General features: G+C 34.0%; 1 long non-coding RNA gene across 1 annotated transcript; it reads left to right on the forward strand.

Annotated features, from left to right (window-relative positions):
- Nucleotides 1-1,578, forward strand: LOC149962860 (uncharacterized). The gene is made up of 2 exons (XR_016480166.1): nucleotides 1-166; nucleotides 1,362-1,578. It is a non-coding gene; the product is annotated as an uncharacterized LOC149962860 (long non-coding RNA).
- Nucleotides 1,579-7,051: the final 5,473 nt, after the last annotated feature.

Genomic DNA, 7,051 nt, shown 5'->3' on the forward strand with positions numbered 1-7,051 from the left:
AAGCTGAAAAGAGACAGTTTTGTTTGCTGGGCTATTCACAGGTATCAACCATTTGGCTTCCGAGACTAACTAGAAACAAATCTAGCGGCCAAATATCCCAGAATGAGGCATCTGTGTCGTCTAATTATCCTTATGTTCGTTTTGACAGTAGTGCCTTTGTATAGAAGTGAGTAGTAACTTTTATAACAAATTTTTCGAGGGATGGATAACTTTACTCTGTGAGCGGCTCAATAATTACGATTAAAATGTTAAATGTATTAATCACTGGAATTAGGATTAACTTATCCTAATTTCGAGGCCAACATTCGTATTAAGAAATCAAACCATGTTAATAATTTTATAGCAAGGATTTTATGATTTTCTAACAATTATTTTATTATTTTCTAACAATGATTTTATGATATTCCAATAATGATTTTATCATTTTCTAACAATGATTTTATCATTTTCTAACAATGATTTTATCATTTTCTAACAATGATTTCATCATTTTCTAACAATGATTTCATCATTTTCTAACAAAGATTTAGCCGTGATTAATTATTTTTTAAAGTGTTTCCAACCGTATCTGTCATACGCCCAAACACTCTATTTATAATGTAACACCTTTGATTAGAAATTCATATTAATTTTGGCAACAGTTTTTTGCGAGGAATAGCAATTCTACTTTATGAGCGATCCAACAATTATAATTAAATGATTAAAGTTTGATAATGATTTAGTTATTATAGTTAAGATGTAATCATTCAAAATTCCGATTCCAAAATTCTAATACAAACCTCAAACCATTTTTAATTGCAATGTAACACTACTTAATAAATGATTTAATCGTTTGTGAATAATGATCAATTCAATTCAATCGTAATTTATTCCATTCAACCGTGCCAATGATAATAGTAACAAGCAATAATAACACAACTGACCGCTCGAAAGCGAAAGTTTTGGGAACCTCCAATGGGATTATTCACGTTTTTTATTCTTTATGAAATTTAGAAATTAGGTTTAGTCTGTCAATAGAATTTGGAAAACAAAAAAGGTGTTAACTGCTACTAAATATTACCAAATATTAAATACTAAGCAGACGATGGATCAACTACTTACGTGACGTCACGGAAATCCAAAATTTTATTGCTTACATTTCAAATAGACATCTCCCAAAATTATACACTCCCATAGGGATGTATGTATATACACGCAATTCCACCCATACATTTCGCCCAGGGCCGCGAGATTTCTAAGAACGACCCCGCACCTACCCGATATTAACTGTTGTTCAAACCACTTACTTAATTCCCAATTAGCTGGACAAATTTGGTGACAAACTAATTTTCTTTTAAAGGTTATATATTTTTGTTCTTCAGGGCAAGATGTTCTCGCAGAGCCCAGACGATGGATACCGCATTTGCCATGGGCGGAACCATACCCCGAACCATATCCTGAACCATATCCATGGCCCGAAGCATACCCTTGGGCGGAACCAGAACCATGGGCGGAACCTGAACCATATTACTATAAATGAATTTAATTTATTTCAAATGTATTGCGTATCAGCTTCAAAGTTGTTGGAATAAAACTGTAATTTACAACTATCGCAATCTTGTCACTAAACCAGAAAAATGTATTTGGATCAGCCCAATTAGTACCCTGCAGCTGCGAATTTGGCGCCATCCTTAGACTCATTCCTGAACTATTAATTAGCAAAGTTCCCGGGATTCTAGAAACTGGTTATTAGGGTGGTCCTTATTTTATTTATTTCTTAAATATTGAATTCTTACCCTCTAAATTAGTTTCGATATAAACCAACTTCTTGAGAAATTTGAGTTTAATTGAGCAAAATTTAGAGGTAGCTCAATGAGCATGAAAATTCCCCATATTTTAGCATTAGAAGAAATAAAGATTTTTCATTCTTATAAATATTTTGCGAGAAAGTTAGGGGTTGTCACTTGTGGCTACTTTCTCTAAAACTGATACATCCCAAGTAATTTAATATATCACTAATTTCAAACAACCTTTTTTACTTATGATAATGGGTCCAATAGACTGGATTTATTTAATAGTTGTTTAAAGCATGACTGATACTTCATGAAGTATCAGTCATGCTTTAAACAACTATTAAATTAATATTTTAAACCATGGTAAATAAAAATTTTAACTTATACAAGACTGGATTTAAATATGTAGTGATATAGGAGAAAGAGGCACAATACTAAATTACACAAGGCAGTTTGAAACTAGATAATTTAGTGGAATTTTTCAGTTTTAGATAAAGTAGCCTTTACTCGAAAAAAAATTATAAGAATACAAAATCATTATTTCTTTTAATGCAAAAATATAGGGAATTTTAAAGCTTATTGAGCTACCTCTAAATTTTGCTCAATTTAAACCAAATTTCTCAAGAAGTTTGTTTATCTACATTGAAACTAATTTAGAGGGTAAGAAATAATTAAAATAAGGGCCACTCTACTGTCGATTACTATATGACGGTTCAACAACGAATATCAAGATCGTTGTAGTGTAAAACATTTTGTCAGCTACATATATGACAAGAATTTTGAAAAGATTTAATTTATTCTAAATTTTTACCAACCAAGGGTGTTTCAGCACTAATAGAGATTAAGCAGGACGCTCTAGAAGTTTGGACGACAACGTCGGAAGTATCTTGATGTTCGTGAAAATAATTGATTTAAAATTAGTACTACTACTAAAGAAAACATTTACAGTAACTTACAATATAATTATAACACATTTTAGAAATATTTGCTAAACCCGTGTACATGACGAAACTAAAAACGTGTTTAACCAATACTAAAACGCGTCTTTGAGCATTTGCTTAAACACAAACATTTGTTTTAGTGTACCCTGCTTTACTTTAAATGTCTCCGATTTCGCCTACATTATACAAGGCCAGGAGAAAATAGGGGGAGTAGCTCTTTAGAATGGTTTAACGAGGCGTCCCTTTCCAGAACAGTTCGCGCCTTTTTAGCTCGAGATTTTTGGCGGGAACTCGCGGGTGAATACAGCTTTCGAAAGAACCAAGTGTAAAATGGCAATTGCCGTCTGCTACACGCTCGTATAGATCTAGGCTACTTGTTATTAGATTTCAAGTTATTGCAATGTAGGAGGTGTAGTAAAATGATTCTTTTTAAAATGAAAATTTCAAAAATCTTAAGTTATTGGTTTTTATTATTGAAAAGTACGGGAATTTTCTGTATTCAGAAAGTAAACTTTTAAAATGAACGAAGCTAATTTTATGACTACTGAAGAATTCAAGGCTTCTGGTTTAGTTTGAACCGATTAACTTTTCCCTTAAACGAAATTTGAATTTTCTTATCACATTTTTCTTTATAGTTTAAATCACATTGCATAGAAATATTAATTTTCCGACTTAAAACCCTCGAACGAACTTACTAACATAATGACCAAAAATCCGCCAATATACGCCGTAAACACTCCCGAGTAGTTCAAATTCTTTTCACTAGGTTCCGAAATTGAACGTACTATTTATCTCAACCAAGATCTCTTTCTGAAGTTCTGATTGGCTAATTTCAGTAGCGTCGCCAGGATTTTGGGGGAGGTATGCCAACCATTTGGAGCCCCGCCCCCCCAAAAAAAAACAATTTTGGAGGCCCCCCCACCACAATTTTTTCAAATCCGTCCACGTAGATTTTTTTAAGCAAGTGGTGCAATTTTTGGGTAAAATGGGTACGTGACGAAACGATTAGAACTAATTATGAATTTAAACCTTACTAAAAACAGAGTGTGTGTTGATCCTTTTTTGGGTACCGATAACAAATGAGTGGTTATTTTCTAATTTTTACGACTTCATTCCAGTCTATCAATTTACATTCATTCCTTCGGTACTTCCCATGTACATCCCTTACATCAGAACTTACAACTTTACGAAAATGAATGTACATAGGTCGCTCGACATAGGTACACTAACAAGTAAGTAAAGTAAGTTTAAGAACCATTTATTTGTAAAGATAAAATTAAAGATACAATTTGTATTTAGTAGCGCTCGCGAAAAATTAATACTAAAACATAAACTACTGTCAAAGAAAAGTGACTCGTACCTTTGAAAGGAATAAAAACAGCAGTGTAGTTAAGCGAATCACTCGCATTGAATATTGAAAAATTAATAAATAAATAAAATATTTCGCAAACAAATTACAGAATTTTCTGATATTAAATAATTTGGAGGCCCATATATTAAATTTTGGAGGCTCCTTAAGACGACATTTGGAGGCCCCTACCAAAATTTCAAGTAGGCCCAGGCCTACCCCGGCCTGTTGCTGGAGCCGCTACTGGCTAATTTTAAATATCTTTGGCGCGAACGGGTTTTCTAGGGATAACCGACGCGACGCCTTGTACCAAAAGTGGATATAAAACAGAAAGTCCGGGAGGAAAAGGGTTCGTTAGCTTTCCCAGTGGTTTCCTTCAAAAATGAGGAGCTGTTTCCCCTATACAATGATTGAGCCAATCAGGAACGACTCTGTTACGTTTGGCCTATGTCTCATGACGTCACGGTCAGAGGAAATAGTTCAGATGGGCGATGCTAGCTAACCTAGCGGTAAAACCAAGAAGCATATTCTCCTTGGTAAATCTCCCGAAGACGTTGTCTCGTTGGTTAATTTATTCCTTTTTCAAAAATTTGCCTCTGTTAAGTTCAAGAGTCACTGACTCACTGTGGCTCAAGCTCGTAAGAAACATACACCAGAAGAGTTAGCTTTAAAGCCGAAAAGTAAATTTAGTCAGTGTAATTTATTTATAAAAGATTTGTATTCAATTGGAACTATACAAACCAGTGAAGATTTAAACCAAGGCTTAACTAAAATTCCAGTAGATAGGGTCTCATGTGCCATAAATAAACCCCCGTTGTTAATTGCCTTCAAAACTACAGGGATTTTATTGAGGTTTTTTTGCCAAGCTATCCAATGTACTACATTGGAGAGTTCATTTGAATATATTGGGTCACAAATTATAACTGGGTCAATTCCTTCAACATTAAGTACTAAATTGTATACCCAATTATTCCATGCGTACAGAAAGCCACTATCCTCCTCTTTCTTCAGAGTAATGCGAATGTAACAACTCGCGTTGAGAGCACATCTTCTAGTAGTTCTTTTAAAGTTCGATTGTTTTTAAATTCGTTAAACACTTTAAGCCGCCTACCATATTCAAAAAAAACAAAAACGTTTTTATCAATTATCTACCTAAGCCTTGCCAAACGTGAATTTTCACAAAGAGCAGACGCACCAAATCCAGCCCAAAGACTATATAATCAGGTGGATAAGGAACTGAAGAAGAACTATAATATATCAGCCGATTTACGCAGGTACATGCGAGTAAAGCGCCATTTGTAATGCTCCGCCAAAGGGGGTAGGTACAAACTAGGGGCATGCTTGGGGGATCCTCATTTTTGATGGAACAGGGCTACCGGGTCCTCCCAGACTTTCTGTTTTATATCCACTTTTGCTTGTACTAGCCAAAGCTAGACTGAGCTACTCCCCCTATTTTATCCTGACAAGGCTTAACGCATTTCAGTTTAAACCAGTACTTACGATAGCTAAAACACTCGTTTCTAGAAAAGGAACTACCGGCCATAATTATCTCTCGATTTGTTGAACAGTATTTTTATTTATACGCAGTAGATATTATACCATGTGTCACATTAGCTATATGGCATATAGAGATATGAAACTCTCTATATCTACAGCCAACAATTTTTTATTTAAATTTTCGGCGATCTCAGAGCCGCCTGTACGCGAGGAGTAATAATTTTCGGACATCCGGTTATTTTTATTTTGTTTGTTTACATCATGAGTTTAGGGCTAATATAAACGACTAAGAGACCACGTTAAAATTAAATTTAACTACTATATTACCATAATATAAATTAAATAAATTAGTATATTTAAAATGTCGTTTTGTATATTCTAGGCCTTGTTTCAGCACATTAGGGACTTGGCAGTGCTACGTCACAGTTTTTTTCAATAGTTTTTGTCGTGGGGAGAAAAATATGACCACAAAAAGCGAGGGGCTAACCACTCTTAGAAAATATGTACACCGGATTACGCTTAGATTAGAACTGTCAAAGGCAGGGACTTCAAAGATTACGCGTAATCCCATTAGTACAGTCAAAGGTACGGCTCTGTACACCGATTACGCGGAGGGATCAGCCCCTCGACAAAAAGCTACGGAGTGCCAAGTCTCTATAAGGAGTTTTTTGGATATTTGGGTACACAAATGATAAAATCCAAGGATTTGCAATAAAATTTTACAATTAGTAAAAAAAGGGTGTAAATATCCCTGAAGAAGGATGTCAAATAAGTATTATAGTGAATTATAATTTATTAATTAGTTATTATTTAAATTAATGTTGCACTTTAAGCAACTTGCGATCAAAACGTTTCTGGACTTAGTTATATTTGTGATTTAGATTTTGTATGATATAACCAGATATGTACAAGGGTATATTTTGTTTTCCTAGTGTCAGGTTTTCAACGAAATTTTTACAAACTTGAAAGTTTCCTTCTGCCTTTTTCTGTGCATACACCAGGATAATAGCTATTATAGGAATTATTATTTGTGTTTTGAATGATTCAATGTTTAGAATGAATTCTTCCATATCATCACAACAATTGACATTTGATGGTTTGAGAAGAGAGTTAACGGATGCTTTCCTGTAAGAATCTCTGAAGTGGAGTGGTCTCGACATCTTTCCTTCAATCTAATTGAGCCCAATAAATTATCAAAATGCATGGCACATATTTTGTGATTATGATAAAGATAATCTGTATCTTTCTCAAGAAAGTCGCATCTCCCTAACTTTTCTAGCCATTACTATGAAATTGTAATTTTGAAAAACGCACTGGAAAAATAAAGACCTAATGTTCTATCCAACCGTCCTTTATATTTGGAAACTTAAATAGAGAAATACCCTTTTTTCTTTAGAATAGTTGCTGAACAATATTCTCCAGGCATTTTATGTAATTAAGATTAAAAAAATGAAAATGCGTTAAGCTTGTTTTCCACTAGCGCGCGTCATAAT

Source organism: Leiobunum rupestre, chromosome 1 (assembly GCF_980474605.1).
Source record: "Leiobunum rupestre chromosome 1, qqLeiRupe1.1.hap1, whole genome shotgun sequence".
Lineage (NCBI taxonomy): Eukaryota > Metazoa > Arthropoda > Arachnida > Opiliones > Sclerosomatidae > Leiobunum > Leiobunum rupestre.